General features: G+C 35.1%; 1 protein-coding gene across 2 annotated transcripts in view; it reads left to right on the top strand.

The window, feature by feature from the left end:
- Window positions 1-19,851, top strand: part of LOC127443014 (neurocan core protein-like) — a 116,946-nt gene that overhangs the window by 772 nt on the left and 96,323 nt on the right. The window lies entirely within an intron of this gene.

Raw genomic sequence — 19,851 nt, 5'->3', positions numbered from 1 at the left:
ACCATATTCATATACCATGGTATTATTCTAACTATTGGACATACAAAAGTTAATGGTTTTGTTGATGGTTGCAAGCACATAAACAGCACAATCTATATCAACTGATTCAGATACTAAATGCCAAAGCATGCTTTGAAAAAATAGCATCAGTTCTGAACAATAGAATAATATGCAAAGCAGTGTCAGAAATGAACTTCTTCATTACGGTGCAGAATTTGTCCCGTGGAGTTGTTTTTTCAGGGGCATTTATTAACATTTGTGGGCATTTTTGTAGGGTCATTTTTGTCTGATCTTGCAAAAATATACTTAATTGAAATTAATTCTCAATCTGTATAATGTGATGACCTTCCCTGACATTTGAATCAAATACAAATGTTGATTTTATGCCATAAAGTGTACACAACTACTAGGTCCAGAATAGAATTAAAGGAATATTCCAGGATCAATACATGTTAAGCTCAGTCGACAGCATTCGTGGCATAATGTTGATTACCACAAAAATTAATTCAGCTCGTCGCTCCTTTTCTTTAAAAAAATCACAAATGTGTGTTCCAGTGAGACACTTACAATGGAAGTCAATGGGGTCAGTAATCTGTAAACATTAAAATACTCACTGTTTCAAAAGTATAGACACAAGACATAAACAATATGTGTGTTAACATGATTTTACTGTGATAAAATCACTTACTAACATTTTCTCTGTAAAGTTGTCAAATTTTACAAGTTCGTTACCATGACGACATAATGCCGTCAAGCCTATATTCCCAGTAATTGAGTAGTCTGCCGCAAAAACTGTGAATTAACAACTTTACAGCTCAAATAATGCACAATTTTTAACAGAAAAGTTTATCTAAGTGCGTTTATTAAATTTCAAGCTTCACATTTCTGCCTTTAAACCCTCCAAAAATTGGCCCCATTGACTTCCACTGTAAGTGTCTCACTGGAACACAGATTTTTGCTTTTTTTTTTAAAGAAAAGGAACGACGAGTTGAAATCATTTTTGTGGTAATCAACATTATGCCACGAATACTGTCGATTGAGCTGGTCAGGCTTCCTAAGCAACCAAATTGGCCCGGTTGCTAGGGAGGGTTGAGTCACATGGGGTAACCTCATCGTGGTCGCTATAATGTGGTTCTCACTCTCGGTGCGGCGCGTGGTGAGTTGTGCATGGATAACGTGGAGAATAGCGTGAAGCCTCCACATGCACTATGTCTCCACGGTAACACGCTCAACAAGTCACATGATAAGATGCGCAGATTGACGGTCTCAGATGTGGAGGCAACTGAGATTCGTCCTCCGCCACCCGGATTGAGGCAAGTCACTACACCACCATGAGGACTTCGAGCGCATTGGGAATTGGGCAATCCAAATTGGGAAGAAAGAGAGAGAGAGAGAGAGAGAGAGAGAGAGAGAGAGAAAAGAAATCATGTTACAAATAAGAAAGAGGAATTCATTAAAGGGTTTTTGTTTCTTTTTGACACCTTTGATAGCATTTTTGCCCCAAGCCCCTGTGAATTTCTAACCTTGATGCGAAGATATACTTTTTAACTCTAAAAATGTTACCTAAAAGTGACTTTGTGTGGTACATCTTAATGAACTGCTTTTATTCAAGGCAAAAATATTTAATATGATTTAATCAAGGTGTAATACACAATTTTTCCTCCACTAACTAACATCTTAAGGAGTTTTTTGGGTTCCTTGCCACAGTCACCTTTGGCTTGCTCAAAATAATGTTTTAATTTTCAATGAAACTGCTGCTCTACGAGGACTTTAAGACATTACAGCATAATTTTCTGTAAAGCTGCTTTGAAACAGTTTGTATTGTGAAAAGTGCTGCACAAATAAAAATGACTTGAAGCAGGTTATCATGAACTTATATCTGCAGAAAAACTGTCTTTATGAGAGAAGAGAGATATCTGTGTCCGTGAGCATTAGGAAGTATGCTCAACAGGCAGCTGCAGTTCTGGGTGAGAGGTGTACACTAAGATCCCATCCCTTGTGGCAGCTGTACTGAATTTCTGAAGCGAGATCAAAAGTCCCGGCAGCTGCGGGCATTATTTATTCATCCCAACACCTCTTCAGAGCGCTGCCCACGATGTGGAACCTCTCCAGAACTCTATAACACACTGACCGAAGAGCTGTGACATCATAATCACAGGCTACGCAGACAGATGCCACTATTGTCCATCATTTCCGATGGGATTGTGTCTGAATTGTGACTTTCACAAATTAAAGGGATAGTTCACCTAAAATAAAAAAAATTGTCTTTTACTTACCTACGGAAGCCCCGAATTGCACAGTGAATTTTTTTTTTCTCACTCAAATGAATTTTTTCCCTTGGAATATATATTTTATTTCTCTCTCTCAGCCAAAAAATAAATAAAATAAAATACAATTATCTTTGTGTTCAAACAACGTCTGGCTGTCTCAAATTTGAGAAAAAATTTTTTTGGGGAGAGAATTTTTTATTTTTATTTTTTTTTTGAGAGAAAAAACACTTTTGAGAGAAAAAAAAAAAAGTTTTTGAGAAAATAATTTTTTTAGAAAAGTGAGAGAGAGAGAGAATTTTTTTTTTTAGAGAATTTTATTTTTATTTTTTTTGACAATTTTATTTGTAGGACATAGGGACTTCTATACTCACCCTCAACATGCTGTTCAATACCTGTATGACTTTCTTGCTTTTTAATGGAAAACAAAAGGATGACAGCATCAGTCACAAGTTAAAAGATGCAGTGAAAGTGAATGGTGACTGAAGCTAACATTCTGTCTAACATCTCCTTTTGTATTCCATGCAATAAAGAAAGTCATACGGGTTCGTAATGACATAACTGAATTTTCATTATTGGGTGAACTGTCCCTTTAAGGCTGCAGGGCCCAAAGGAAATAGGGCCATAATGGGCATGTGGTTTTAGAGAATCAAAATGAGAGGTTAGGGTTGAAATAACAGGATTAATCAGTGTTGGGCAAGCTACTCAAAAAATGTAGCTAGCTAAGTTACCAACTATTTAAACTAAGCTAAAACCTACACTTCTACTACACTTGATACTCTTTTGGTTGGAAAATGTATTTACCTGCATAAGTCATTTACAAGCTGCACACGTGTTGAACTTTATAAAGACCTACTTTATCACTGGCAAACGATAGGATGCATTTGCAGGTTTGGTTTCTATTGATTGTAGATCCACTGCGACCAGCATTATCTTTATTTTCCATATTTTAAATATTCCGTGAGTGTGTTGGCAAGTGAGAGCATGCACCAAATGATTCAGCAGCGTGCGCGTGAGCTTTCGGAGTCATTCAGATTGAATCGCAAACGATTTCTATCACGTATGACCAATTAATAGTAAAGAACCGACTCAAATGAGCAATTCATTTGTGATCGGACATCTTTAGTTCTGATTCAAAACTGGCGATAGTAAACACCATATACAAGGCATGACGTAGTGGTGTAGCTTTTGTCAACGCTATGCGTTACCTAGTAAAAAATATAGCTTCGCTACTGAAAAGCTACTTGATTTAAAAACTAGCAAAGCTACCACCTCGCTACTCAGAAATGTAGTTAAGCTAATGGCTTCTCTGTTTGTCTCGAAGCAACTGCCCATCACTGGGATTAAACAAGGGGCTTAGCTGGTGGTTTGATTGGGGTCTGAAAATTAGATGGGCTTTTAGGGGTGAAGGGAGCGAGGGGTGAACAGGTCAGGGTGACCCAAGAGAAATTAAGGCTCAAGGTCAGGTGGTTTGAGTCGTTCACAAATACGATCGATCTGATGGGTCTTTGTTCTTCAGCAACTGATCAATGCTGTACAAACCCCCTCTCTCTCTCTTCTCCTGCAGCTGTCTGTCTCTTTGTCTTCTTTAAAGACACAGTCTGCTTTGAAAGCAACTCAACACAATTCTAAAAACTCTTACACATCAGTATATCCACTTCATGACACCCAGCACACACACAAACAGTTCATATTAGCATTGAAAACTGTCACTGACATACCTGAATTATTGGTTACTATCTACTGTATTTATTGGACAATATTTTACCATTCATTCAGCCGGACTGGACAAATATTGGACAGAAGCAAGAAAGAAAAAATATATTTTCCACACAAAAAAAAAAAAAAAAAGAAAAGAAAAGAAAAGAAAAAAAAAGTCCTTGTTTAGGACCATTAAAACTATAGCAATAATTATTTAATTTATTATAATATATTATATAGCAATAATTTTTTAATTTATTATTATTATTATTATTATTTTTGTTGTTGTTGCATTTTTAAGACAATTAAGCAATTAAGCAATTAAGCATGTTCCCTCCAGTTCTACTTATTGCAATGAAAAAAAAAGATTAAAATTGTATTAATTAATTTATTTGTAATTTTATTATATCACACTTTTTTATATCCCATACCATTTAAATTGTACATTATTTTCATGAAATGTAAGCACATTTTCCTCCAATTCTATTTATTGTAAAGCAAAAACTTTTTATTTATTTATTATTATAACTTTTAATTATATCAAACATTTTTGTTATATCACATATCATTTAAATTGTAAAGTATTTTTAAGTTATGGCTATAATTTTAACGATAATTAAAAAATCATAGTTTTTGGTCAGAATTATTTTTATTTATTTATTTATTTATTGCATTGTAAACTGTTTATGACAGTTAAGACATTAAGCATGTTCCCTCCAGTCCTACTTATTGTAATGAATTTATTTTTTTATTTTTTTTCATTTTATTAATTAATTTATTTGTAATTTTATTATATCACACTTTTTTTATATCACATATCATTCAAATTGTAAAGTATTTTTAGGTTATGGCTATAATATTTTAATGATAATTATAAAATTATAGATTTTAGACAGGAATTTTTTTTATTACAGTAATAATAATTATTTGTTAAAAAAGAATTAATTTTCTATATGCAAATAGAATTCTAGAATTTATTTATTTTTAATCAATAAAAACCCTAACCCCTTTATTTTTTTTATTTTTTTTATTTATTTATTTATTTATTTATTTATTTTTGGATTTTAGGGTGAAATAACCTAGACATTTATTTTTGAAATTAACCCATTATTTTTTTATTTATCGGTATCGATCAGAATCTGCTAATATTGAAAGCTTATAATGTCAGGGCTTATGTTTTCTAATTCAAACAGTAAACTCTATTTTTATGGCAGGTTTCTAAAGTCCTAAACTGTAAGCCATCTTTTCGACTGTTTATATTGCAATATTTCAATGTTTGATTGTACGTGCAGCATGTAAAATCCTAGATAGAAGCTGCATTGTGAGTTGTTTATTATTCTATATTGGTGCATATTATATTATAAGAAGCGTTTCTCTGTGTTTGTGTCCAGTATATGACAGCGTCTGTTTGCTCAAGTCTTTGTCTGTATTTGCTGTATATAATTCCTGCATCTCTAAGGATCAGGAGCTGATAAAGTCAAGCAGACGTGATGTTTTTTTAACAAATACACTGCTGTTCTGCCTTGTGCTTTAAACTTTCAGTTGAATGAGCTCTGATGTATTGATCGGTTTATACTGCTGACCATCTGCATGATGGACTTTCTGCAGTGTAGAGGAGCTTTTAATCAGGAAAAAGCCAAGCATCACTGTTATTATTGCTCATACTGAGTGTTAGTCATTTTATCAAACCTCTAACACAAATGTTCAAAGTGGTTAAAACCACTCATAACACCTTAGCAACTACATAGCAACACCCTGGCAACTGCCAAGAATACCCTAGCATCACTCTTAAAAACAACTAAGAACAACATAGCAACACCCTGGCAACAATCCAAAACACCCTAGCAACATGCTTAAAATCACTAAGAACACCTTAGCAACCACATAGCAATGCACTGGCAACCACCCAGAACACCCTAGCAACACACTTAAAACACTCTAGCAACCTACTTACAACTACTTGGAAGACATTAGTAACCATGTGGTAACATGCAGAAAATCACTCAGAACAACATAGCAACCACACAGCGACACCCTGGTAACCATCCAAAACATCCTAGCAACATACTTAAAACCACTAAGAACACCTAAGGAACCACATAGCAACACAATGACAACCTCTCAGAACATCCTGGCTAGCAACATCCTTAAAACCACTCATAACACCTTAGCAACCACATGCTAATGTCCTGGCAACCACCCAGAGCACCCTAGTAACATCTAGCAATACCCTAGTAAACACCTGCAATGCCCTAGTAACCACCCAGAACACCCTAGCTTCATACTTAAAACCACTCCGAACACCTTAGAAACCACATGGCAACACCCTAGCAACATGCTTAAAACTACTGGGAAGACCTTAGTACCCACATAGTAACACCATGTCAATCAATCAGAACACCCTGGCCAGTAACATCCTTAAAACAACGCATAACACATACCAATCCCCTAGCAAACATCCAGAACAGTCTAGCAAACACCTGCAATGCCATAGCAACCACCCATATCACCCTAGCAACATACCCTAACAACATACTTCAAACCACAAAGAACACCTTAGCAATCACATAGCAATACCCTGGTAACCCCCCAAAACACCTTAGCAACACTCTTAAAAACAACTAAGAACACCTTAGCAACCACATAGCAACACCCATGACAACCATCCAAAACACCCTAGCAACATACTTAAGATCACTAAGAACGACTTAGCAACCACATAAAGTAGCAACACTCTGGGAAGCCCCCAGAAGACCCTGGCAAGCAACATCCTTAAAACCACTAAGAACACCTTAGCAACCACATGGAAACACCCTTGCAACCACCCAGAACACCCCAGCAACATACTTAAGACCACTAAGAACAACGTAGCAACCATACTGTAGCAATGCCCTGACAAAAAACATCTACAACCTAACAACCGCGTAGCAACACACTAAAAATCATCCAGAACACCTGAACAACTCTTGGAAAGTGAAGAAATCTCACAACACACACTTGTAACATTGTGTGCAATCACACGAGCATCTTAGTGAATCAGGACATGCCGTCAGCTCAGCGTTCTTCAGTGGTTCACATGCATAATTAATTGCGTCTTGATAAGTGTAAGTTCACTGGACGGTCACTGGTGGCACGCCAGACACAAGATGACACAGGAACACTATCACAGATATCACATCTCTCTGTCTCTTTCATTATGACAGAACTCTGAACTGTGAAGGTCAGTCAGATGTATAAATGATACATTTGATCTGTTTGGATTTATTCGTTCAGAACATTTCAGCTTGATTTTGTGGTTATTGCTGACTGCTTTCACTCTTGAAGGGATATGAAAAAGTTAAGTTCTGTAATCATTTACAAATTTTGCAGAATGTAGAACCTGCTCTTGGTGTCGATGCTGGTAAATCATGAGCACAGTTTGAGACATTGGTGAGATCTTCTGTGAAATTCTTGTGGGTTCAGTAAAAGACATGTGAAACTGACTTCTCTGTATGTAAAAAAGTTTTGGGAATTGAAGTCATTACAGTGTTCAGGGAGCATTTTTCTTTGACTTTGTTTTACCTTTATTTTTAAAGTGCTGTTTACAGTGCAATATAAGCGCTGCCATCAGTATCACCAGTGAGTTTTATCTAGATGTATCATGTACTCAGATAATAGGCCTAATTTTTTGGAAACCCAGATTTGAGTTGTTTAGAAACAAATAACCAATTCTAAACCAAGTAACATTTGCCTCTACATTTTCAAACACTTTGTGCAGTTGCAGAAACTTTCTTGTGCCGTATTTAGTTTCAGTGTCTGATGGAAACTGTTTAAAATGTCAAAAAGTGACGTTAAACATGTAAATGTGTCAGTCTATAAACATTTATTAAAACGTGACCAAGCAATGTTATTAACCATTAAATGCATGTGAACAAACATTATTACATACCTCAAAACAGATGAACAACTAACATAATTTCAATAGTACACCCAAATTACAATAGTCAAATCATATGGTTCATGTGTTACACTTGCTATAGTTTACTTCCATGTTGCTTTTTTAGCCTTATTCAGACAGGATTAGTTTTATATGGGGACATGGGGTTATGTAATAATTACCAGAGCTTCTCAGTATGTAATGTAGTTGGCAGTGCTGGCAATGGCAATGATGATGATGAAGACAATGACGTGAAGATGAAGAACACAAGTGCAGTTTATTTACAAACATGATAACCAATAACCCTAACTTGACTATGGCTTGACTTGATTAAACTTGACTTGACTATGTAGCACAAAACAAATCCACATACATTCAATACTTGACAGTCGACAATGGCAAACATGAGGGCTTAAATACAAGACATGGGAGAACATAAACCAATGAACAACCAGAACTCTAACAAGAAAATTAAACAATAAACCAATGAAAACATGACACATGAACATGGAGGGAAAACATGAAATCACATGACAAGGGAACAGGAACTAAACTTTTCAAAATAAAAGACATGAATCAACAAAATACACGACACAGTAATTTTAATCCCGTGTGAATCAATCATGTCTGTAATTTTTACAGACCTTTTATGGACTGCACGTTCCCGCAACTGTAAAAATGACAGCGTGTTTTACCTACTATAAAATGGCCTGTAAAAATAACCTCTAGTAATATTAAACCAGTGCGAATTGCCATGTTAGTAAAAAACCAATACATTTGCACTTTCTAGCCCTTGAGCCCTTTAAATATCACTGTTTCTTAAGTCCTCCGAGTACCTGAAGTGGATATTGGTCAAGGGAAGACACCAGAAAAGGGAAGACGCGCTTCACAACTTCAGACAATGCAGGCTGTTGCGTTTGCACTGATGCATGTTTTTCTGCATGTTTGGACTGATGAGTGTTTATTTACCCAGGTAAAATAGAAACGAGCAGTTTTTGATTATGATTTGAGCAGAGAGAATGCGGGAAATTGTGTTGCACTCGTTGGAACATAAAATTACATAATGTGTGAAGTGATTGTCCATATTTTAATTCAAGATTTATAAAAGATTACAGGCTTGTTAATGCACCAGTTCTGTTGTATTTAGCCAGATATTCCAATCAATTTCTTCTAATAATTACGGATTATGGATATGCTCATGTTTTCATATTTCCTGCATAATTAATCAGCACATTCTACATTTTCTAATAGGTCAGTTACACGTGACAGCAGTGTTTAAATGTTGTAGACACACCCATGTCTGCGTTTTTTACAGACATCGCTTATCCAGTTCAAACTGACTGTAAATATTACAGATGTCCACAGTAATAATTACTTTACAGACAAATGTCCATAAAACTAATCCCGTCTGAATAGGGCTTTAATCAAATAGCAGCACCAAATGTAAATTAAGTCAATCACTGACACATCAACGCCTGTTAAAACATTCTATTACCATGTTAGTGACACCTAACTTCATGCTAAAACATGCTAGCAACATCAAGCTACATGCTAAAACATACTAGCAACACATAACTACATGCTAGCAACCCCTAGCTACATGCTAAAACATACTAGAAACACATAACTACATGCTAGCAACCCCTAGCTACATGCTAAAATATATTAGCAACACATAACTACATGCTAGCAACCCCTAGCTACATGCTAAAACATACTAGCGACACATAACTACATGCTAGCAACCTCTAGCTACATGCTAAACCATACTAGCAACACATAACTACATGCTAGCAAACCCTAGCTACATGCTAAAACATACTAGCAACACATAACTACATGCTAGCAACCCCTAGCTACATGCTAAAACATACTAGCAACCCCTAGCTACATGCTAAAACATACTAGCAACACATAACTACATGCTAGCAACCCCTAGCTACATGCTAAAACATACTAGCAACACATAACTACATGCTAGCAACCTCTAGCTACATGCTAAACCATACTAGCAACACATAACTACATGCTAGCAAACCATAGCTACATGCTAAAACATACTAGCAACACATAACTACATGCTAGCAACCCCTAGCTACATGCTAAAACATACTAGCAACCCCTAGCTACATGCTAAAACATACTAGCAACACATAACTACATGCTAGCAACCCCTAGCTACATGCTAAAACATACTAGCGACACATAACTACATGCTAGCAATCCCTAGCTATATGTTAAACCATACTAGCAACACATAACTACATGCTAGCAACCCCTAGCTACATGCTAAAACATACTAGCAACACATAACTACATGCTAGCAACCCTTAGCTACATGCTAAAACATGTTATCTTTTAATATTTCAACCTTTCAGTCTGACTGACTGAAGGGCTTTTAAAACCTTCAAACTTTTCAAACTATTTGAACTTACAGGCCAGTCTTTTCAAGCCAGCCTCAAAGTTTGTTTAAAAACTTTTAATCTAGTTATTATTATTATTATTATTATTATTGCAATTTTGGCATTTTTTATTGTTAGACTATTCATAAGACAAAGGTTGAGGAATACTAAAGAGGTGTGGGCATAACTCCAAAAAATTTATGAGGTAAAGGAGGTGGAATGAGGTCCAGGGTCACATAAGACCCGAAGTATGGGTTTAAGGGTTAACCTTGTAAACATGCACATTACAGGGTAATCCAGGGTTTACATGTATACAGTGTGAAATCTCAAAACCTGATTACTCAGGATTAATTAATAATGTGAAGTATGAAGCAAGATAATGCAGGATTACATTAACCCAGGGTTAAAAATGTCCCAGTTTAACTATGAGTGTATTTCAGCACTGGACAGCTCCCATGTCTTTGCTGTTCTGCTACAGATGATTCATTCACTGATTTCATTACTGAAGTGGAACACACTGGAGAATAATTCACTTACATTGAAGCAGGGACTCGAGTCATATCTAGAGACCAGAATATCATAGAGATTTGGGGGTGAACTCTTTACACTTTGACCAGAAAACAACCAGCCACTACACCTTAGCATTCTGGCAGTGACTTTTGCATGTGCAAGCACCAATCACATTTCAGAATATGTAAAAATCTTAGTCAATGAGTCAGTGTCATGCTCATTTTGAAGACCTAAGCAAATTCAAAACATAACGCTATATAAATTTTTAAATAAAAATACACCTAATGATTCACCTCCACAGTCTTTATTACAATTTAAGGAAACATTATGCTTGAAAGTGGCAAAATGTCATCTAAAATGAAACAACACAATTCTAGAACATTTTGTCACAACTTAACTTCATTGTGAAATATGATTTCTGTAAGTCATTAAATACAAAGGTCTCTGTTATGCTCTGATAACTGCTTCTGTAATTACAGAATATAATTTATATCTGCTTTTACCTTAGGGAGTTTTCTAAAAAATAAGCCATTTTTTACTTGTCTGTGAGTTTGCTTGGCTGAATAATCCAATGTTATATCTTAGATGATATAACAACAAGAACAAAATATGCCATCCAGAGGGAAAAGCATGTAAAACAAATCATCAGAAAAATATGTTTTCGACTATTGATGATAAAATATTATATTTCATCGCAAAGGGATCTCAGCTTTCTAATGACACCTAGATTGAGCTTCTAGTCCACTCAGAGGCCGAGATATTCAATGAAACAATGAGGGTGGTGCTTTAACTGAAAATTAGACTGAATGTCCATGGACGAGCACATCTGTGAGAGCTAAAATGCGTTAGAGCGCTACCTACATTTCAGATCTGTATATTGTGATGGAATGTGATGGAGTGCTTACTTCCATCTAGTGGAATAAAATTAGACTTTTCAAAGTGAGGTAGAGTGAACAGAACCAGAAATACATGTTTACAAATGTAGGACAAAAACAAAAAGTGATTTGTTTATCATACAGTTAAAGAGTCTTTTTTATTATTTGGGGGTTCTCTGAAAAATTAGACCATTTTTTTGCAATTAGTCCACAGTATGTTGAATGGTGAGCTTTTAAATGTAATCATGAAAAATTTAGTACAAGGTGTTAATTTGACATAATCCAACCAAATTAGTTTGGCTCAATGATATGGACTCAATCTGAATGAAAGACATTAAATTACTTGTATTAACTTTAAGGTGATGAACCTCATCAAACAGGTCAATGTCTGTATAAAAGCTCATACATGTGTTTTCATTTTGATATAGTTTTGATTTTCTGAGTAGAATGTAGTTGTTGTCATCTCACAAATTTGTTTATCACTTTTGTATGCCAAAAAAACAAAAAACATTTTTTTAACATAAACAAAGCTTCCTTAGCACGTTTACATGCACACCAATATGCTGATTACTCCCAAAAATCAGCTTATTTAACAAATCTGACAAAGCAAGAAAACTGTGTTTACATGAGACATGCGCTCAACAGGTGCGCACATTGGATGAGCCGGTGAGAACGCCAGTAAAGGTGTTTACATGCCATGCAAAATCGACGTAATGGGCAAAAATCTACCCGTGCCGACCGGTTTATTCTAACACTGTTTATGACCTTACACCGATAAAGGAATGCTGTTTATTGCACTTACATGATGGCATGCATTGTCGGCTTATTAAGTATAATCGGTGTAAGAACGAGCATGTCATTTTCAATAACTAGAGGAAAAAAAAAATCCTAAATAAAACCAATACATTTGTATTATTTTAAGATATAACTTTAAAAAGTAAATAAAGAGTATACAATTATATTAAGCTATATTATGCTTTTTATGTGTTTTATTATTATTATTATTTGCATTTTTGTGCTCCTTATTTGTCAGTGGCCCTAATATATTATTTTTGGGAGAGAATATAAAGAAATTTAATTCAGACATTTGCACAATACAAAGGTCATTTGATTAGAGAAAAATACTGTACTGAAACAAAGCAATGCATTATATGTTGACTGTGTGTATTTGTATGTACTGCATGTATGATTTCAAATTTTTTTCCCTTTACATTTACATTTTGTAACTTTTATCCAAAGCGACTTACAAATGAGGAACACAGCAAGCAATTTGGCATACAAAAGTCAACAATAGACTTTAGTCTAAAGACTTTTTTTTTGTCTTTCACTAATGTAAATCTCTCTTTGAAAGAAAAGAAACCTGCTTTTACTCTTCAACATCTCTGTCCTCAATTCTTCCTCTTCTGTCATTTCATTGGTCTGTACTGGAGGTCTCTCCCAACCCCTCCTCAGCCAATCACAACAGCCCGTGTTATGGCCAGTAAAAAACTCCCCAAGTCAAACAAAGGAATGACTGTGTTTCTTTGTGTTTGGTTTTTGTCCATTCTCCTCACGTGACACACAGTCAGACACTGATATGAAGTGCCTTCAAGCAATATGCAAATGTGATAATTACAGTATATTAAAATTACAGTTATGTATACACACTGTAAAATGTTTCGTCAAGTAACCCTTCATGTGACATCTAAATTAACTTGTTTTATTCAAGTCAAAATTATTATTTTATGTCTGAATCAACCTGACTACATTAGGTTGGTTAGATCATGTAGAAATAGTTTTTTTAAGGCAAAAACTGTTCACCTTTTTACAGTGCATTTATTAAATAGTCCTTTTTTTTTTTTTTTTTTTTTGCTACTGCATGTTTAGTATATCATTTATAATGCTAAGTATTCTTTATTTAGAATGATAAATTAATATTAAAATACTCAATAATATAAAAACATTATTTTAAGGCCTATATAAAGAGTTTTTCTGGAATTAATTCACTATAAATAGTGAATTTATAAATGTAAATACATTTGCAAACATTACTGCTAAATACAGTATCTTTCTCTTTTTAAGCAGACTTTATAAAGCTGCATTATAAATGTGTTAACACGCAGACTGTCATCATCAGCGAGTGTGAACTCATATCCATATGCAAAAGACCATGTGGCATTTTTTATTTCACGGTTTGTCTCTCGGTATTCTGGAGAAAACCATGGCAACCAGACTGCTGGTGAACACGGCACAGTGAGCCATCGCTGGCTATAATAAGCCATGTATCAACTACATCAAAACACGCAGCTACGTTTGGACAGTTATTGGGGTGGTTAATGCTAATTAGCATGTTAGCGGTCTGTATTTACTGTTTTACTGTCAGTCTGTCTGTTTCTCGTTGGATTAACCGGTCGTGGCTGGTTTAGAGGTTCATTATCTGAGATTTCTCCTGGTTCAGAGGTGATTCTATTATTTTAATGATGTTCTCAGCTGTGCAAAATGGCTGTGAGACACTTCTGGCCAGTGGCTAGACATTAATATGTGTGTTTCTCATCGACTAGCTCTGTAAATATGCCTGACATATGTGTCTGGTTGAATTAATGATAGAAAATGTGTGTTGCTGTAAATATACAACACACACTGTATGTATTAAAGATGAAGTGTGTATTACTTTAAATGTCACAATACTGCGTTCTCTTATCCCAGCTTAAAGCAATATTCCAGATTCAATACAAGTTAAAGGATTAGTTATCCCAAAAATGTAAATTCAGTCATTGTTTACTCACCCCTGTGTTGTTATAACCCTATATGACTTTCTTTCTTTTTCTGAACACAAAGGGAGAAATTGTGAATAAATGTTGTGCTCGGTGATGTCATACAATGGCAGTTTATGGTGACCACCTCTTCAAGCTTCAAAAGAACACAAAAGTATAATTCAGAAGTCTAATAAATTATTCCATGAGACTCATGATTGTTATGAAAGCATACGATAAGATTTGGAGAGAAACAAACTGAAATCTAATGTATTATTTAGTGAAAATGTTCACTGACCGTTGATCTCCTGTGCGCATTCATGATAGGACACGAGAGCAACAGTTTTTGACATTGGGGCGTTCAAGAGAAAACTTGTCTTTAACGCCCCAATGTCAAAAACTGTTGCTCTCGTGTCCTATCATGAACCTGTCTAAAAACAGGTCCTCCACAGCGATAGTGACAACAGAACACAACACAACTGCACACAAAACTGAGAACAGAACTTACTAAACATGTCTGAAGAGTTTGTAGTCGAAGAATTGATGCATTTCTATGCCCAGCCTTATTTTTATGAACGGAGTATTCGGAAATCAAACAGAAACATAGAGGAGGCTACAGGACACCACAATCACACCGTGTCCTAACCTGACGGCAAACGACACGCAATAAAAGGTATATTTTCTATGTTAATCAGAGTTTTTGTCCCAAACAGCCGTGACGGGCGACGGTACATTCTATCGATCACTTGTTTTCTATTTTCGGCATCACGTGGCTAACTCCGTTCACTGTGAACTCAAAAAACTTTCAAAAAATAAGGCTGGGCATAGAAATGCATCAATTCTTACACTACAAACTCTTCGGACATGTTTAGTAAGTTCTGTTCTCAGTTTTGTGTGCAGCTGTGTTGTGTTCTGTTGTCAATATCGCTGTGGAGGACCTGTTTTTAGATAAACAAAATGAGTTTTCGATTGAGCGCCCCATTGACAAATCATGAACGCACACAGGAGATCAACAGTCAGTGAATATTCGCACTAAATACGATTTCGCACGATTTCAGTTTTTTTCTCACCAAATCTTATTGTATGCTTTCATAACAATCATGAGTCTCATGGAATAATTTATTAGACTTCTGAATTATACTTTTGTGTTCTTTTGAAGCTTGAAGAGGTGGTCACAATAAACTGCCATTGTATGACATCACTGAACACAACATTTATTCACAATTTCTCCCTTTGTGTTCAGAAAAAGAAAGAAAGTCATATAGGGTTATAACAACACAGGGGTGAGTAAACAATGACTGGATTTACATTTTTGGGTGAATTATCACTTTAAGCTCAATAGACAACAATTGCAGCATAATGTTCAATACCACAAAATATTATTTCAATTCGTCCCTTGTTTATTAAAAAATAAAAAGAAGAAGCAAAAGCCACGGTTACAGTGAGACTTTCATGGAAGTCAGTCCATAAATGTTAATACACACTGTTTCAAATGTAAAGCCACAAGATGTAAACATTATGTGTTTTAACATGATTCTAGTGTGATAAAATCAATTACAATGTTTACAGCGTTACATCGTCATTGCAACAAAGTTGTAAAACTGGATATAGCTTTACATCAATAAAACCAGTAAGTGATTTTATCACACTAAAATCATGTTTACATGTATAGTTTTTACATCTTGTGGCTATACTTTTTAAACAGTGAGTATTTTAATGTTTACAGATTGTCCCCCATTCTCTTCTATTGTAAGTGTCTCACTGTAACCCATCGTTTTTAGTTTTTTTTAAATAGACGAGTGTAAATAATTTCTTGTGGTAATCAACAATATGCCACAAATGCTGTCGATTGAGCTTAACTTGTATTGAGCCCGGAATATTCCTTTAATATACAAAAAACCTAAACTTGTGGCAAATTTGCCACAAGTTTGCAAATGAGCTTGTGATTCAAATGTTTGCCAGAAGTTTGCAGCTCTTCACCGGTAGTGGTGAACCTCTGGCAAACTTTTGGCAACAATGGACAATTTGCCGCAAGTTTACCACAAAGCTCATTTGCATGTGAAAATAATCTGTGCCGAATTTGCGGCAAATTTGCCATGAACTCATGATTTTTGTAAGGGGGAACTGTATAATTCATTCATATGTTGAGTCCCCCAAAAAGCGTTTCACTGTGAGCTTCCAAAACATTGCTCTGTTTGTTTGTATATTCTGACCAGCCTGAAACAGCAACACTGGCTTAATCAATGCTGTGAATTATAACTTTTTTTGTTGCAAAAATTAAGTACACCACAGGGACAGAAAAGATGATAAAAATAGATATGACTAGGGATGTCCTGATATCGATAGTGGTATCAGAATCTGGTCCGATACCGCGGTCATGTACTTGTACTCGTGATGTAAAAATGCTCCTATACCAAAAGCTGATACGACGTATGTAAACATTTCACTCATTAAAATCACATTATGTCCTAGTGTGATTATTAAACCCCAAAGGCTTTATTTTAATGAGATAAATATATAGTTTGCATGTGCTGCACGCTTTAAATGTGAGCGCTTGTGAACGTGTGGAGCCGGTGTTGTGCTGACATAAAGACACGAAGTGCTCATACCTTTTAGAGCTCCTTTATTCATACATGGAGAACACAATCATGAGCATCGCATGCTCCGTTTATAGCAGATGACAGTGATCAGAGCGCTTATTCACTTTGTAGTGCAAGACACATACAGACTACATATTTATTTAATTAAATAGCAGCCTTTTGCAGTTTAATAATCACTTTGGGTCAGGTAGTGACCTGCTGTTCCGGAAGTGAGAAGCCACTGTCAAAAACACACAGAAACGGACAGGGCTTCAAAATAAAAGCTTCTGACAAAATAAAAGCTCAATATATATGAAAAAAAAAAGTATGACAGAAATATATCACAACTTAGTTATGTAATATTCACTGTTTTACTACTACCACCAATAATAATCATAATAATAAATCAATAATAATTGTATTATATTTAAGCAATATCTCACATCGTTTATGCAGCACTTTATTTGACAAAAATAACTCCAATATCGTATTTTGGATTGTGCTGTGAGGTTCTGTATAAAAGCACTTCATTTCATTAAAATAATAAAATATGATGTTAAAAAATGTATTGTTATTATTTCATTTGATTAAAGTTTTAATCACTAATTTAAACATTATTTTGATGATAAAATTGAAAAAAACTGTTGATCTAAATTCTCGTTCTCAAAACTTTTTTTACCAGGACATGCCTAGATATGACCCTTTGAAATTAAGATAACATATTCTTTAGATTCTGAAAAACCCCCAAAATATGTTTATTATCTTTAAAGCCGCTGTCTGTAGATGTGAGCTTGGAAGAGCTGTTTAACATCCTCTTGAGTAGCATGGTAAAGCGTTGATTTAGTCAGGAAGAATGGCTGCTTTGGTTTATCTGCGCTTAGCAGGAAAGATTTATGCGCCTACGCACTACAGACAGCAGTACAGTCACTGTGTGTGTGTATCAGGGGTGGAAAGAGTACTGAAAAATAATACTCAAGTAAAAGTACTGTTTCTTCTTAAAAAATGTCGTTTAAGTAGAGTAAAAGTACCTCTCCTAAAAACTACTCAAGTAAGAGTAAAAGAGTAGCTCATTTAAAAGTACTCATGGGTAGTAGGTATTGAGTACTGAGTTGCGAAAGCTATGCCCCGTTATAATAAACACTGTGTGCTGCAATTTAAAAATGTAGCACACATAACGTAATTTACATTCCCTTTTATGGCTGTTTGCCAGAAAGAATAAAAAATCTAGGTATTTTATTGGTATTTTTGACTGCCAAATTTTAAAATACATCACTTATCTATGTTACTGCAAACACTACATGAATCTGATTCCAAAAAAATTAATAAAAGGGCGACATGATTACAGAAATTAAAAGATGAAAGTTATTTTTAATATCATAATGTATGAAACAATTACATTAAAATCAGTTTATGTGTAATGTCTAAATTTACCTTAATGTCGACAGAGAGAGTTACTGTTGCGCATAAAACATGTTCAAAACAATGCAAGGAATGAAAAAAAAAAAAAAAACGACTAAAAAAGCAGGGTCACTTGGCGCATCATGTCCCACACAATAGAGGCGGCAGAGCAGTTGTTTTTTAAAGGGACCACATCGGGCTTCAAAAGAATTATTCGCAGAAAAATGAAAGTTCTCTCATCATTTAGTCACCCTCATGCCATCCCGGATGTGTATTACTTTCTTTCTTCTGCTGAACACAAATGAAGAATTTATCAGCTCTTTTGGTCCATACAATGCAAGTGAAAGGGTGCCAAAATTTTGAAGCTCCAAAAATCACACAAGTCAGCATAAAAGTAGCCTAATCCATGCGACTCCAGTGTTTAAATCCATGTCTTCAGAAGAGATATGATAGGTTGTGTGAGAAACAGATCAATATTTAAGTCAATTTTTACTATCAATTCTCCTCCCTGCTCAGTCAATCTCCACTTTCACTTTCACTTTCTTCTTTTGTTTATGGTGATTCACATTCTTCATGCATATCGCCATCTACTGGGCAGAGAGAATAATTTCTAGCAAAAATGGATTTAAATATTGATCTTTTTCTCACCCACACCTATCATATCACTTCAGAAGACATGGATTAAACCACTGGATTACATTTGTGCTGCCTTTATGTGCTTTTTGGAGCATCAAAATTTTGACATCCATTCACTTGTATTGTATGGACCAACAGAGCTGAAATATTCTTCTAAATATCTTCATTTGTGTTCTGCTGAAGAAAGAAAGTCATACACATCTGGAAAGGCATGAGGGTGAGTAAATGATAAGAGAATTTTCATTTTTGAGTGAACTGTTTCTTTAAGTAGCACATGGGGGGCCATATTGTCCTCCTTTTGAGATACAATGTTCCACATTGATTTAGTTCTTGTATCTTTTAAGCCCAGAAAAAACATGATAAAGGCTAAGCATAATTATACATTATTTTATCATCTCTACTTTCCTGGTAATTTATTATACAAATTAACACAATCTCTACATCAGGGGTCGGTATTATAAAAAAAAAAAATAAAATAAAAAAACAATATTATTAAAAAATGTCACTGTTTTATTCTATTACATTAATACTTTTAAAGCTGCTCAAGTTATTCAGCCAAAAGTAGTGAGTGCTTTTCTTGTTTTCTTGTTATTGTTGTTTGATTAATAGCCTTTATATGACATAGTCTGCTAGTCAGTGCTCAATTCAGTTACATGTACACTTCAAGTCCAACATTTTGATGCAAATACGCTTTTTGTCCCACTGTTTACATTCACTTTAGACCAAACTGACTGCGTTTACATTAATGCCTCACCAAGATGGGCATTGGCGGAATTATAAAGTGTATTTGATCATTTAGGTGTGAACCCGCATTAGCGCACACACATTAGTCACC

The sequence above is a fragment of the Myxocyprinus asiaticus genome, chromosome 6, assembly GCF_019703515.2.
Source record: "Myxocyprinus asiaticus isolate MX2 ecotype Aquarium Trade chromosome 6, UBuf_Myxa_2, whole genome shotgun sequence".
Lineage (NCBI taxonomy): Eukaryota > Metazoa > Chordata > Actinopteri > Cypriniformes > Catostomidae > Myxocyprinus > Myxocyprinus asiaticus.
The sequence above is the reverse complement of the archived record's forward strand: the minus strand, read 5'-3'. Positions and strand labels throughout refer to the sequence as shown.